This window comes from Marmota monax, unplaced genomic scaffold, assembly GCF_021218885.2.
Source record: "Marmota monax isolate L192 unplaced genomic scaffold, Marmota_monax_Labrador192_F-V1.1 WCK01_AAM20220418_F8-fsc00137, whole genome shotgun sequence".
Lineage (NCBI taxonomy): Eukaryota > Metazoa > Chordata > Mammalia > Rodentia > Sciuridae > Marmota > Marmota monax.
Window position 1 is genome coordinate 2,408,506 of NW_026692854.1, and position 15,497 is coordinate 2,424,002.

At 37.4% G+C, this 15,497-nt stretch overlaps 1 pseudogene; it reads left to right on the forward strand.

Moving 5' to 3' along the window:
• Positions 1–15,497, forward strand: part of LOC124095999 (small ribosomal subunit protein eS4-like) — a 36,443-nt pseudogene that overhangs the window by 4,663 nt on the left and 16,283 nt on the right.

The window sequence follows — 15,497 nt, forward strand, 5'->3', positions numbered from 1 at the left end:
GTGATGCTGTCAGCAGCTACCATTTATTAAGCATCAGGCACTTCCCGTGCATCAGCTCATTTGTTCCAGAGAGCAACTCTGAGAAGTCTGTATTGGTTTCCTCTCTTAGCCATGAGAAACTAGATCCAGATTAAACAGCTTGCCCACGTTCACAAAATTCAAACTAATCTCAATATGCCTTAAAAGTTGTTTAAACTACAATGCGGTAGTTAGAACAGATTTAAGCAAATAAATAAAGAACAATACCAGATGCAGTGGCACATGCCAGTCGTCCCAGCAGCTCAGGAGACTGACAGGAGGATCATGAGTTCAATGCCAGCATCAGCAACTGTGAGGCACTAAGCAACTCAGTGAGACCCTGTCTCTAAATAAAATACAAAATAGGGGTGGGGATGCTGCTCAGTGGCCAAGTGCCTCTGAGTTCAATCCCTGGTACACCTGCCCCCCCGAAAAAAAAAATTTCAACAATAATCTTTACTGAAGGGAAATAAATATTCTAGGAACACAAAGAATAAAAACACAAAATTGTAACGTTAAACTGTAGCTAAAGCATACTTTTCACAACCTCCAAGCCTTATTCCAACCCATACAGATATTTTAAAATCTAATCCAGCTGGGCACAGTGACTCATGACTGTAATCCCAGCAGGTGGGGAGGCTGAGGCAGGAGGATTGCAAGTTAAAGCCAGCCTAACAACTTAGGCCCTAAGCAGCATGTGAGACCAAGTCTCAAAATAAAAAATGAAAAGGGCTGGGGATGTGGCTTAGTGGTTAAGAACCCCTGAGTTCAATCTCTAGTACTCAAAAAAAAAAAAACAAAGAAAGAAAAAAAATTAATCTAGTAAGCCAGAGCAGTTCATAAAACTTTGACCTCACTAAATTGTCAGGTAGATGAAGCTTATAATAAACAAACAGATAAGAGCAACCAAAAATTGCACACAAAGAGCTTTGGAAACATCTGAATACAAATCACTTTCTAAATGTAGGATGCTCTTATCATTGATTGTACAAGAAAACAAAACCTTAGACCTTCCTAGCATAGCAGTAATAATGAAGGAAAGCCCTTATGCTCAAAATGATTAAAGCATTTAACACACAAAATGAGCACTGGGGAGAAAATCTTGTCTTCATTTTTCTCAGTGTTATGACACACAATGAATATAATCTCCCTCAGGTTTTGCTAAACATCCAAGCTCTTTACTTTTCACTATTTTATTCATTTGAATTCACCTTGGATTTACTAAAGAGAGAGAGAAAGAGAAAAAAAAAGACCTCACAATAAATGAGAAGGTGTAGTTAACAAGGTACTTTAGTGGTTCTTCATAAAATCCATATAATAGTAAAGCGAACATCACCCTACCCTCAAGTTACACTGTTTGGTGGCCAAGGGTTTTATGGGTGAGAGGAAGTGAATTCATCATTAAAAGATAACTAATTAAAATTAAAGATGGAATAGGCCCTTCACCTTATGTTATTCCCACACAATATCTCACCGTTTTTGTTTCACATTCAAAGCATTTTAGAAAAAAGAAGATAGTAACTTCAAAGTAGGCTACAGTATTTACCAGGATAATATGCCTTCAAGTAGTAAGTGGAAGTAGGTGGGAGGTGACCGGCTGAAGGGAAATCGACTCTTCTTGTTCTCTCCCCATTACACCTTAGATGTCATGGATATCTTGGTATCTATTTACATTTTCAGTTTCAGCACTCTCAAGCGATACTAATGGCCTTGATGTACACCATGTACACACTTAGAACATTTTGCTGAAAATTATATTTGAAATTGCTTTCCTTTTAATAAAAATAAAGCATTACTATTTAGCAAATGTAACAAAGGGGAAAAAATGACAATGTTTGCACTTCTGCAATCAAATAAGCAATGTGTTCATCTAGGTTGTCAAAAGACAAGATTAGAACAGATTTAGCCATAGATTTGTTGGCTTTTATTCTGGATTTATGAATTGGAACAATCTCATTTCTATAAAATGGAAAGGGAGTTTCCATTGGTCAATGGCAATGGAAACAATGCGGTAGTTTCCATTGCCATTGGAATGGCAGAACAGTGGGTTTTCTAAGGTGGCGACACAAACAGAATAATACAAAGAAGCTTGTTGGTTAATGCCCATTTAGTTCATGTTAATCTTTTAATATAAAGGTTAAAGCAGAGGTTTTACTATAAAGGTTAAATACAAAGGTTAAAGCATAATTAATTCCTAATTATACTGACTGTGGTAGAGTGGAATCTCCTATTTTCAGGAAAAGCTGGTCTGTTTGAGGATCCCTCTGCTTCCTTTAAATTTGGTTATGTTGAATTTTGTTGAGAGCCACAGCCGAAGGGGCCCCAGCAAACTTTCAGACTGCCAGCTGATGATTGGCTCACAGCGGCCCCAGCAACATCTAGCTGATTGGCTCCTCTGTGGTGATGCTCATTGGGCTGTTTCCCTGCCCTTTCAGACCACGGAGCTGCTCATTGGGGGACTTTTTTGGCTCCGCCCACGCGACCCAGCCAATCGGCCTCAAGAGCAGGAGGAGTGGGGGAGGTGGAGAGGCTTGTGGTTGAGAGAGAGGCTTGTGGGAAGCTGGTGGTGGCAGTTGGGCTCTGAGGGATTTTCCTGAGGAGCTGTTTTGTTTGGCTTGTGTGGTTCTAAAAATAAAGTTCGTTTCTTTTGACAAGTGGCTCCTGAATTGTGCCCAGCCAGACTGCGGCAGAATTTTAACATGAATGATTTCATTTTGGTTTATTCTTTTCTTTTGGAGCCTGATAGAAGAGCTTAGCTAAAAAACAACGGCCTTCCATAGTTTTTTCTTTTGCAATGTATCTCTAAAATAATAAAAAGCAAAATTTTCCAAATATATTCCTGCTTTTTGCTTTTTCTTCCTTTTCTTATCCTTCTTCTTCTTCTTTTGTATTGTACATTCTAAATTTTCCAGGTCAGGAGCTATATCTGCCATTGTCATCATGGAGAACCCAGAATCTAGTACAGTGTCTGTACTATATGCTCAATGAACACTTTTGTTTTTTGCATAAAAAATATGTTGGGGACTTTCCATATCATTACATATCTTATAGCATCTTTTTGATGATGTGTAACATTCCATACTATGAATGTATTGTGATTTATTTAGCTTTTTTTTTTTTTTTGCTTACCTAGGCTATCATTGATGTTTTTACTATTGTAAATGAAAGGAAATATTCATGCAGCAAAATATTTTCTTAGAAATTCCCTTTGACTCTTGGAATTGTTGGTACAAAAAATAAGTAAAAAAGAAACACTATAATTGTCAAAAAACCAGTAAACATATTTAAATATTTCTCATTGGCATATATATGCGTGTGTGTATATGTATGTGTGTATATATGTGTGTGTGTGTGTGTGCATATGTGTGGGTATTTTTTTCAACACTTTGTGACTTGTAGGTCTTTAAGGACAACAAGTATGAGAGAAAAATCTATTCCTTTATGAGACTTTTTTTCTCAAGTATACATTTTATGAAAAAAGTTATATATCTCCAAATTTTCAAACTGTAAAGACTATTGGTATTATCCTCTTTTGATTGTCAAGAGTCAATAGTAACAAGTGTCACAGATACTCTCTTTCTTCTTTCCTTACCTAGCGTAACCTTGGCTTGTGGTCCCAAGAAGCATTTGAAATGGGTAACAGCTTCAAAGTCATGGAAGTTGCATAAATGACTGACATATTTTGTTCCTTGAGTACCCGCCAGTCCCCAGAAGCTAAGAGAATATCTTCCTCTCATCATTTTTCTACGGATCAGACCTAAGAATGACCTGTAAGGAGATAAAGATCTGCATGCAGTAGTTCATGAAGATTGATAGCAAAGTTCAAACTGATATATGCACCCCCCCCAACCTGGTTTCATGGATGTCTGCATGGACAAGACCTAAGAGAATTGCCTTCTGATCTAGTACTGCAAAGGGTCACTTTGTTGTTCATCATTGTTCAGCATCTTACATCCAAGGAAGCCAAGCACAAGTTGTGCAAAGTGAGAAAGCTCTTGTGGGCACAGAAAGAATTCCTTATCTTGTGATCCAGGATGCTCACAACATTCACTTCCCTGATACCCTCCTCAAAGTGAATGACACCATTCAAATGGATTTGGAGCAAGACTTCTGATTTCAAATTTGACACTGGCAATCTGTGTATGATACCAGAGGTGCAAGTAACTTGGAAAGACAGAGACATCCTGGCTCTTTTGATATGGTTCATGTGAAAGATGCCAGTGGAACAGCTTTGCTGCCCAGCTCTCCAACATTTTAATTGTTGGCAAAGTCAACAAAATATGGATTTCTCTTTTTGAGGACAAAGAATCCATTTTACCATTGCCAAAGAGAGAGACAAGAGAGTGGTGGCCAGAGTGGTGGGTGAGATGGTTTCTAGTTGACATGTTGGAGGTCTCTGTTCTTAGTTAAAAAAATATATAGATCGATTGAATAGATACTCTCTAGCCACTGAAAGCCAAACTCCTTTGTCAGGATAAATGAAATTTCAGGAGGCGAAAACATTTTGTTGAATGGTGATCAGTAACTCATCCCAAATCTCATTTAAGAAAGTAAATACAGCTGGAGCAATAATGCATGTCCTAGAGGTGTCAGGCGAGAAAAGATTTAACACCACACAATAAACTATAAATAAACAAGATAATTCTGAAAAACCACTGCACATTCATTTGTGTCAAAGAAGGAATTTGGAAATAAGATAGCCACCAACCAGCAACTGTGGTGATAGTAACATTTCAGAATTCATTAGTGGAGAAAGAAAATTCATGATCAAGAAATAAAAATAAAGGAATTTTCCAATCATCTTTTGATTCTATAAGATGATGTAATTCACCCTCTTGAATATGACCCTTTAAATGTGTGAAACAAGCGAATGTCGTATAATTCAAGCATTTCCTGAAGTCCATGAAAGCAACTCACTTAAGCTTTCAAGTTGCATATAAAATGGTACTAAACAGTTTCATTTCTAAAAGCATGAAAAAGAAAAAAAAAACCACTGAAGTTTAATAAAAAAATCTGTGATAGTGAATTAAGATAATGTCAATAAAGGAAGGATCCTGTGGAGCTGAGAAAGCCAATCCTGATATGTGTTCAGAAACAGTAAGAACAAAGTCCTGAGAGAGATGTCCAATTATAAGGTCACCTGGGTACTTGCTAAAAAGTACCTTGAAAGAAGTTATATTGCAGGTACAGTGAAGCAGGGTCTCTAGGGAGTGGCCTCAGAAGCCTTAGTTTTATCAATCACTATGATTTTTATTTTTTTAACATCATGGACATTGTAGACCCTTCACGGAAGAGGGTTCCTGTGTGATATAGTGCAGCACTGGAGGATTGGGAAAGAGGCTTGGTTGTAAGGAAGAGGAGATTAAAAGGCCATTAGACATTACTGATTAAACCAAGGACCTTATTCAAAGTACCTAGCATAATATCTGGCACAATATAATATTAATGTCAGTGTAGAAGAATCACATTTGAATGCTACAATCAGATGTGCAAAGAAAGCATCTTCTTTATCTTCCTTATGAAAGTGATAAAGGAGTAATAGAGAAAAAGAATTGAGTAAAACCCAGTACACCCAATATACTTTGTTAATTTAAATAATCTAAATGTCTCCCTCTCTCTCTCTTTTTAAATAAAATCTCATTTTCGAGGATTTTTCTCCTTCTTGTTGTGCTTCTTCCCAGAGGAGCATCTGATTGGGAGAGAATGGCTCATTCCTGGGAAGAAGTCACATAAGAGACTTGGGGAGCTCCGAACAGGTGTAGCTTAGATACACAGAGGGTTAGGACTGGAACAGATTCAAGTGACAGACCAATGTCCTAATTTTACAGATATTTAAGTCAATGCCCTGATGTGCTACATGTTCTGTATGAATTACATTGCTCGTGAGAGAAAGGCTTGGGACTTAGTCACACCCACAGAGGGTCTACTTTTTAATCCAGGGCAGATTCACAGTGCACCATCTTTAATGGCAATTTCATCCCAAGGATTGCATTTAGATAGAACTTAATTTATTGCTTTAATTTGAATTGTCATTATTAGTTATACTCTGACTTAGGTAAGTATCTCCCAAAAGGTATATGTTAAAAAGGCTTTGTTCCCAGGTGGTGCCATTGGGAAGTGGTGGGATTTTTAGAAGGTGAGGGCCTACTTGGATTTCCTTAGGGAGGGCATTCCCTGAAAGTGATTGTAGGAGCCCAGTCTTTTTCTCTTTGGTTTCTGGATCATGAGGTAAGCAGTTCATTCTATAGAATCTCCCATCATCCTGTGCCATCCTCATCAGAGGCCCAAAGCAATGGGGCTGCCTGATCTTGGACTGGAATCTCCAGAACTGTGGGCCCAAATAATATTTTTCTCCTGATACATTAGTTATCTTAGGTGTTTTGTTACAGTAATGAGAAACTGACTAGCACAAGCAACATTAGCTTCTATAATAGATAGCTTCTGAAACAGCCTAATATGAATGTTAGGTCCTTTCTGTTTTATGCCTTTGCCATCCTGCAGGGGAAGGGTTCCCTCATTTTTCTAAGTTGATGGCACCCTTATCCCTGTAATTTTTTCACAGTAGTTCTAAGCCACAAAAATACCTATTAGTTCTGTTGATTGAATAGATCAGCTCTAAAATGTAATAAGTGTCTTATGTTCTGACAACAAAATAGCTGTTTAGAAAAAAGTATCCCCAAATCAGAAGTGAAATATTTTTATTATTACAAGAATAATGTACCAATTGGAAAGAGTGTGTCCATTGAGTACTACACAGCTTCTCAAACCTTGAGATCAGATTGGATACCACCCAACTTCATTTCCTGTTCTGTATTGATTTTTACATTTCACTTTCTCTTTTTCAGCAAGCACAATGATAAGAGACTCTGGAAAGAAATGTAATGTAATGTTGGAACTGAGGATTACCTTGAGGTAGTACTGTATGTAATGCAGTTTGTCACTGACTTCCAATGCTTGGATTTAGGAATTTTTGACTTTATGATTATGGAAAGGTGATACACATTCAGTCATACTTCCTATTTTGAGTTTCGATCTTTTCCCTGGTTGGTGTTAGCTCTTGTGGTGCTGGGTAGTGGAAGCAACCTGAAACTCCCAGTCATTCCAGTGATCCAGAGGGTGAACCACCCATCCTCCACAGTGTGCTGTGTCACTCAGCCACCATATTTGGAAGGTTAGATGTACTCAATGCATTTTTGACTTACAACATTTTCAACTTGTGATGGCTTTATAGGGACGTAATCCCACTGAAAGTCTAAGAGCATCTGTATTTGATAGATGTAGTGTTTCCCTGGAAAATACACAATATCTCAGGATAACACTGCGAATTTGCTGCAGTCCCTTGGGGTGCCCAACATACTCTTTAGGAACTTTAGTTCTTAAGCTTGGAGTTGTTGCTTTCCAGCTGAGAGATGTGGAAAATGAGAAACGAGAGTCATCTATGGGAGATGTCTAGGTGTGGAAGTGGCACACATCACTTTGGCTTCTTGTTCCTTAGCTGTGCCTGGTTTGCTTCCTCAGTGACATGTTTTGCTGTGGTAGGAACTTGGAGTGTACTCCCGCTTTCCACCAAAAATGTGACATCACACCTTATGGGGCTCTATGGATGGCTATTCACCTAAAACCCAAGAGGTTAACAGAGACTCTGAAAGTTTATGCCATAAACATAGCAGGAATGAACTGTGGACCACTCCTCTGAAGACTGTGTTTGAATAGCCAGGCTGCCCTCCTGTCAACGACTTCTCAGAAGACCAAAACTCTGGCTGCAGCGGGGCCACACCTTGTTAGCCTTTCAGCTGCCCTTCAAAGCCTTGTCCTCCAACACCAGTGCCAGCCTCCAGTGTCAAGGGACCTTGTGTGTCCTCAAGTATCTATGCTGCGTTGATCACACCAGTCTCCCCTGAGAACCACACTTACAAATGTATATCTCAAACTTTAATTAGACTTGATTCTCCTCAGAGGCCTGCTTTTAACCTAATTGAGCAACTAGATTTAATAATTTAGAACTCACTCATGACGTGGTTAACGTACCTCATCTGTGGAATGTATTCCCTGTGAGGTTTGTTCTCATTATTCTCCTCCTCTTTATGCATTTGTGAATCAAAAAGGGGGAAATAAATGCTATGGCACCGAGTCATGTGATTTGTCAACTCATACTGTGGTCATCTTGTATTAACCATTTTTTTTCCATGGAAGTGACCTCAGACACTTAGCAATTCAAACTGCGGAGACAGAAACGTGGCCCAGCTCCATGCCTGCCAAAAGATGAAAGATTTTGAACCAAGAATCGTCTCTGCTACTCTTATCTTAATTCTTGGCATTGAATCTTTCCAACATGATTGTGTCAAGTGGCCAAAATGAGATAGAAGAAACAATTTGCAATCAACAATTTAAAATTCTAAAAACATCTAAGACAAATATTTTCTATCTTCAAGTGTTGATGAAAGTGTTGGTTTGGACCAGGGTTTCTCAACCTTGCCACTACTGTTGTGTTGGTCCAGATATTCCTTTGCTCTGAGTGCCATCCTGTGCCTTGTAGGGTGTCTGGCTGTATTCCAGCATATACCGACCAGATGCCAGCAGCATGCCTCTGCAGTTGTAACAACCCAGTCATCTCTAAACATTGCCAAATATTCCCTGGGGGATGAAAGGAAGCAAAATTTACAGGGGCAAATATGATCAGAAGGATGGAAAGAAGTTGTGAGTTGCTTTCCTACTAGAGAATTCCCAGTTATATATGCAATTTAAATTTCTCACTGTACTTCTCATTGTATCTAAACTCTTTTCAAATAGTCTTTTGATTGCATATTAGTGAGCCCTACTTTGGATCAAAGTATTCATTTTCTACCTTCAGGAAAAGAAGCTGCTGGTGGCTCATAGTAGAGTTCCTCCCTGGTACCTGCCTTCTACCCAGAGGGGCTGGGCTGCTTTTCCTAGGGCACACCTCTGCTTCAGGGGACAGCCCTCATTCAATGGACTATGGGTGTGGGAGGAAGGGTGGGATAAGGCCTATACCCCACTACAACTGGGACCACTCTGAGCACTTCAACTTTCCCCTTCACACATCTCCTCATCCCTCACTTCTTGATAGATGTTGCTCCCTGGAGAAATTCCAATAAACTCCCTGCATGAAAATCTGACTCTAAGTCTATTTTTAGAGAGCACAACCTACAATTCACACCTTCAGCATTTTATTTTAACTTAACACAAATACTAGTGTTGCTTCCTCTATCTTTTGATGTTGTGAGAATGCCTTTTCTTGATTCCAATTCTCCTTAGCAGAGTTCCCCCATCCTTTATGCATTACCCATATTTATAAGTTTGTGTTTCGTTTATTTAAATGGAGTGAAAACCTAAATAGAGAATTCAAAGCTGAGTGCAGAAAGTGTTTAGATTCTTAAACTGTTTTACAATTGTGTTGCCACACCTACTTTAAGAGCAATTTTAGTTCCAGACTCACTTTCACTATTTATGTTTGGAGGATTCAACTTTGTTAGAGAAATGATTTTCTTTTAGAGAATCATATTATTTGTTTACATACTATTTAATTCAATTAGAAATGATAATTATATATAAAACTTGCATAAATAGGCTGAGAATAAGCACACTTTAAGAGTAAACCCACCTAATGAGCAAAAAGTTAATCCGTAGCATTGGGTTAAGTAGAGATTTCAGAGTGTTTAGACCTATGCAGTTAGAAGAATCATGAGAACTCAGGACTTGGTCCTTGTCTAACCAGTGCCCAATTGGTCAGAAATGCAAAACAGGATTACACCTCTTCAGGAGACCCAATATCATCCAAGTCCATTATTACAGAAAAGGGAACTCAGATGTAGGGAGAGAATTGGTCTTGAGTACAACCAATATTAGAAATTAGGTTTCTTACTCTTAATCAAAACTATTTCTTCTACACTATAGACACAGACTAGATAGATCAATTAGGAATTATAATTTATTTGCAAATCTTAGACTTCAGGTTATTTGAAAGTACCATTAAAAAATTAATGTCTGATGCTTATTGGAATGTACGGAAGATAGTGTGTTCTGGTACGTCTTTAGCATTCAGAACTGTGAACCACATTTCTGATGCCCCAATCAAACTAAAATTAACTAACTCTGAGGTAATGAGGATATAGGTAAACTAGTCCACATATGTAATTATGAAAACAGATCTTACCATCAAATAGCAACCATTTTGGTTTGGGTCCCATTATCATAGTATAATGAATGCCTGTTCTTTTTTTTTTTTTAAGAGAGAGAGAGAGAGAGAGAGAGAGAGAGAGAGAGAGAGAGAGAGAACTTTTAATATTTATTTATTTATTTATTTTTTTTAGTTTTCGGCAGACACAACATCTTTGTTTGTATGTGGTGCTGGGGATCGAACCCGGGCCGCACGCAGGCCACTGAGCACACTACCGCTTGAGCCACATCCCCAGCCTGATGAATGCCTGTTCTATGCAAAACTTCCTGAGAAATTACTGAGGAAATATAATCAAGCTGTTCTTTCTCTTTTATTTTTATTTTTTGAAAATAAATTAGAGAAAACACTTTTCTTCCTTCTTCTCATTGGAAAAGACAGGAAGAGAAATTTCCAATAATTTTTTTTCAGTCTACATATTGTAAAATTTCCAATCTGGAGTAATTATTCCCTGTATTATAAAAGTATTAAGTCTATACTCTGCTAAACTTAAAAAATTGTGATTTCTTTTTAGATATTTACTACATACAGTGTAGCTTTTTGAGTTTTTGAGTTGTTTGCAAAAATGTTCCACACAGTTTGTTGCATAAAATTAGAATGTATCTTTCTTCTTATTCCATGAGTTATGTGTATGTGTGTGTGTGTGTGTGTGTGTATACTCATTATTCAATTACATATATTACATATATGCATGTATTTATGTATACATACACACACAAGAATACTAATGTTTAGACACCATAAACCTCCATTTGGGAGGAAGTAAATTTTATATCATTTGACACTGAACTGAGGGCAAGCCAATTATTTAAAGTAAATTAATGTTCTAGATAGTAAATGCATAGGTAATTAATGATAACTCACCCTGCTATTTCTTTGTGCCAAAGTCTCAGCATTTAGGTAGTTTTAAATTTTGAACTATTACTCAAGGTGCTGATGTGAATTCATTTGAACATCTCTTTCAATACTCATATTTCTCTTGGTATAAAACCTAGGAGCTAGACTTGCTGGGTCACACGTAATACACATTTAGTTTTAGTAGTTACTCCCAACTGGTTTCCCATAGAGATTATATCAATTTAAGCTATAATAGCAAATTGTCCATTGCTGTATACCCTCACCCACTTAATCTCTTTCTTATGAGGTATACTGGTGCATGCATAATTATATATCACCATAGTTTTAATTTGCATTTCCATTATGGTTAATGAATGAATGCTTTTATATCATATTTTACCCATTTAAAAATGCTATTTTAAGAAGTGTCTATTCAAATTTTTACTCATTTGTCTATTTCTTTGTTTATTTTTGTCTTATTAATTTGTGGAAACTCTTCATGTATTTTCTGTCTGAGTCCCTTATTAGATCTATTTATTGTAAATATTTTCTTCCATTCTTTGAGTAGGCAATCCTTTTTTGTAATCAACCCTGGTGCTATTGGATTGCTCAGTGGTCAATCAATTCTGAAAGGAAGGAAAGAATACTGACTTTCATAACAATAGCGTGAGTTGAATTCCTGAACCATTATTGTATAATTTGGGTGCAAGTCTGCTAAGCTTGAAGAATCTCTTTTCTCATTTTATACGATTCACAATACTACTTACAAAGTGTTGTGAGGGTTAAATGAGCCATTGCATATAACAGGGCCTAGCAGGGTGCCTAGGACACGCTAGATGCTTAACACATTTTATAGAATGGAGGGCAATAAAATATTTTTTGACTTAATTTCATCTTGGGTATTTGATAGTAGCTACAGACTTAAAATTTCTCAGTGACAAGTTCAGTGTAACTGTAGAACTTCCCTGAGGCCTGCCTTATCTGCCATTCTTTCTTAACTACTATTGTATTTTTGTGTGGGGAGGTAAAATGTGTTAGATTTTATAAAAGAATAAAATACAGATTTAAGTAAGCATGTTTCCCTAAATGACAAAGAACACATATTTTTAAGAGAAATAATTTGTGTGTGTTCAATGGGAACTAGTTAAGTATCTTCCAAATCTTTTTACATTGGAAATTTTCCTTGGGTTTTCATGGATACCTTACAGGCTAAACACATCTGAACTTTTATTTTAAATGCATGTGTTCTGCTTACATGTTAGTGACATTTATTTCTAGTTACAAGAAAAATTGGAATTCAGGCCTGTTTGGGGTGATGTGCCTATCCTGGATGGGCCAGATGGCAGTGCTACTCGCCTCATCATGATCTCAGCCAAACACCTGAGTGCATATCCAAAGAACAATTGGGAAAATACCATTCTTGGATGTGAGAATTTTCTAATCAGATGATAAAGTGGAAATTCATTATTAATTTATATTTCTTTAAAATTCACCACTCAGCATTTCTATGGTAGCTGTAGATGTTATTCATTACTACCTGAGCTCAATAGCTTGAAATTATAGGCAGAGGACCTCCATGTAATTAGATGTAAAATACAAAAAGAATTGACAAAAAATATTTTTTTCTTATCAGAAGTACTATATTAATTACTCTCTACTTTAAAAAGGTAAATTTGTTCAGATGAAAAGATACAGAATTGTTCCTTTTGCTTTCTAATAAGTGTCTACTATAACTGAACTCTCTGAGGAATTATAAAAGTTGGTGTTCTTTCAAGCGATAAAATAGTTTCAGAAATCTCCTACTTCCATTCCACTTACAGATCTTTGTTTTCTCCTCTGAGGAATTCATGCAGAAGAATTGGGAAAATGCCAGTAGTACAACACTTGCTTTTACAACCTGTTACTATATAATTAAAATGGTTCCAAGTGTCCTGTTGACTTCCAAGGTTTAATGGGTTAGTGTGGTTTGTGAAAACTTAAGGGGGATCCCATAAAACCCTATTTGGGACAACATCCTGTTTTTCAATGATATTGTCCTTTGAGGAATTATGGAAGAATTACTCCTTTACTGTTAGTTTTCTGAAGTGCAAAAAGGACCTTATATTGACCAACAGCCAGGCATGCTGTTTATAGTCAATTATTTGAGACAATTTGTTAATTAGTTCTGGAAATCCCACTGCAAAATCCTTTCCCCATCCTCCTCAGATCTGCTCCAGATATTTGCAAGTTTTTAACATTTATGTTTGGTGATCTCTTGAATTTTTAAATTTGGATAACACCCATTGATTTCAAATGGAAAAATAACTTTCTTAGACATTTTAAAGTTAAAAACTAAAATCTAGACACTAAATCAATTTAACAAATGAAGTTGGACAGAATCAAAGGGTGTTAAATGTCCAGCTATGTTAGTGGATTTTGTTAACTATAATATCTGGTTTGAAAAAAATCTCTTGAATGGGTTGCTTTGAAGGGAAAAAGTCCAGGGAAGTTGCTCTAACTAAATTTGGAAGTTCTTAAGAGATACAAAGAAATATTGAGATGGAGGGCACCGGACTTTCCTGGATCTCCCAGGAGTACAGGATCTACTAAATCTCTGATTTGAGAATTGGGAGGAAGAAGGGAGGACTGGTTTTGTGATTTTTATTCTCAGACATAGAAGCTGTGGGTGTAAATCCAATGGGGATCTTGCTTATCATGTCTGCAGTCAATCCATGGACCAGGTATGATTCCCTAAGGTTGTAATTTCCCTGGCTATGCTAGTCATCTTATACATTTCCTGGGAGGACTGGCAGTAAAATCATTGAAATGTAAAAGTCTGAATGTGTTAGTCTTTGGAAGCAGTGATGAAAGAAGTTATTTACTTTTTATTCAGAACCACTTCTAGCAATAAAATGATGTACCAGCCACCAAAGGGCTGTGACACAAAGGAGAAATGAGGTCTCTGAAGTGGCCTGGATCTTCCCCACTGAATGTCCATGAACTTTCCCCCTATTCCAAGTGATTTAAATTTCACTTGAAAATATTTTAAAAATGTCACACTGGAGTTCCTATAATCCAGAACGCTTAAAAATGTTCATAGAACTTACATTTTAACAGCAGCGCTCTTGTCATGATAACAGTGGCACCAGTGTTGGAAGTAATGTTCAGATATAGGTTTTTGTATAAATAGGCTATAAGAAGACAACTGTGATATCATCCCTATAATCAATAACAAATAAAAGGCCAAATCCTGGCACTGATGTCTAGATCCACTAATAACAGTGGCATGTATTTCCTACCTTTATAGAGTAATCCACGTCTTTGTTATGCAAATTTTCTAACAAACACAGAAGTATAGAGAATAGTATAATGAACTGTTATATACCTGTCACCTGTGTACTTAGAATTTTTCCCACTGCTTTATCTATCTCTTGTTTTAAGCTAAAATATTTTAAAGCACATCTTAGGCCTCATTATCAAAGATTTTAAAATTTCCAATATGTTTTTAATTTCACTTATCATCATATTGATCTCACTGCAAGTAGTTGTAGCAGATGATTCTGTCACCACTGGACAGGGGAGGAAGCTGGGGCCCAGACCTTCTACTAGTTTATGGCAATCCAAGGATGATAGCAGAGCTATGAACATCTCCTTCTTAGCTCTGCTAGAGTTGGTGGCATAATGTCACAGTTCCCAGTACTTGGTCCCCATGTAGAACCTAGCTTTAACAAATCTATTATTTTACCAGGTAACAATTCTGCCACTCCCATCCAGGATGAAACTGATATAACTATGGTGGACACTCATACTCCCATGAGTTATTCAGATTCTGTGACATGGAAATGTAGTATAGAGACTACAAACAAGTACGTCTTCTAAGAGGTAGTGAGATATGTGTCAATTTGGAAATGGCAGGTCAGAGATGGTCTCTCTGATAGAAGATACTTGAATAGAGTTCTGAAAAAAGAAAGGGAAAAAACCATGCTGATGTCCAGAGGAAGGGCATCAGCAATAAGTAGAGCAAATAGCAACAGCAAAGGCCCTGAGTTAGGACTATGCTGGGAATATGTCAGGATTGGCCAAGAGGCCGGAGGGGTGAGGGTAGAGGAAACTAAGGCAGTGTGGTGGGTGATGGTGGCAAAGAGATACTCAGGGGTAAGGCTGTGGAGGGGTGTTGTGGGCCATAGTGAGGCCTTTGGATGTTTTCCCAAATTCTATGGAAAGATACTGCAAGGTTGTGAGCAAAGAGGTGATAAAATCTAACTTAGAAATGGAAAGGATCCTAAGCAGCTGTATAGAGAACAGGCAGAGGGGACCAAAGGGAAGAAATAGGGAGAATTGTTGAGAGGAGATGTCAATAACCCAAGCAAGAGTCAGCAATGATCAGAATGGGATGGGAGTTGTGAAGGTATTGAGATGCAATTGACTCCAGATCCATTTTGAAGACAAGCTCAGTAGTTTCCGGCAA